Raw genomic sequence first — 1160 nt, forward strand, 5'->3', positions numbered from 1 at the left:
GGTATTACACAATTCGATTTCCCAGCTATTCCGATTTTTAACCCAAATGAGTGGTAGACTGGTACATAATTAGGAAAGTTTTACCCTATACCTCTATTTTTATACCTATATCCCCATAATTTTATAAAAATGTCAATTATATCCTTCATTTTTTATAATTATTTTATCAATTTAAAATTACTTTTTTTATACCATTTTATCTTTTCTAGAAACAAAAAAAAAGATTTTATGTAGGTAAAAGTTTTTCAGAAAAGTTTTTAAAAAAATTTCAGTACAGAAGATTTTTACCAAAAAACTTTAAAAAAGATTTTCGATACAAAAGTGAAAAAATTGTACTATCAGAAAACTTCATTGAAAAGATTTCCAGTAGAGAAGCTGTTTCCGGAAAACTTTGTAAGAACAAAAAACTTTCAAAAAGATTTTCGATACAAAAGTGAAAAAATTGTACTATCAGAAAACTTCATTGAAAAGATTTCCAGTAGAGAAGCTGTTTCCGGAAAACTTTGTAAGAAAGATTTCTGGTACACACCAATTTGATTTTTATCTATATCATAAATAATAATATTAATTAATACACCATACCATAAATAATAGTTAATACACTATAAATACAACATTAAATAATTAATAATTAATAATTAATACACCGTGAATATACTATAAATAATTAATACACTATAGTAAATTAATACACCATAAATCATTGTCTTCTATTTGTAGCATGAATTCTTTCCGTAGCAAAGTCACCTATTCTTCTTACCCGCTTCTACCTCTAGCCCTACCTACTAAAAAAATTAGTTAAAATCAAATGAATTAAATAAATACTATTATAATAAAAAAATTAAAACAAAAAAATTAATTTAAAAAGAAAATCAAACAACTACTGGAAAACTTGTGGATGAAATTTTTCGGTACCTTCCGAAAATGTCACGTTGAAGTTTGCCGGTAGTGTAAGTTTTTCGGAAAAGTTAAAAATAAGTTTTTCGGTAGTTCCGGAAAACTTTAAAAAAGACTTTCGAAAATGATGTTATTAATGGAAAACTTCAAAAAAAACTTTCCAGAGTGGAAATTGTGTATCGAAAAATTTGAAAAAAGTTTTTCGATTTTTTTTTTTAAAATGAAAAAATAAAATAAATAGTAACTTTATATATATATATATA

The sequence above is a fragment of the Cicer arietinum genome, chromosome 5 (genome assembly GCF_000331145.2).
Source record: "Cicer arietinum cultivar CDC Frontier isolate Library 1 chromosome 5, Cicar.CDCFrontier_v2.0, whole genome shotgun sequence".
NCBI lineage: Eukaryota > Viridiplantae > Streptophyta > Magnoliopsida > Fabales > Fabaceae > Cicer > Cicer arietinum.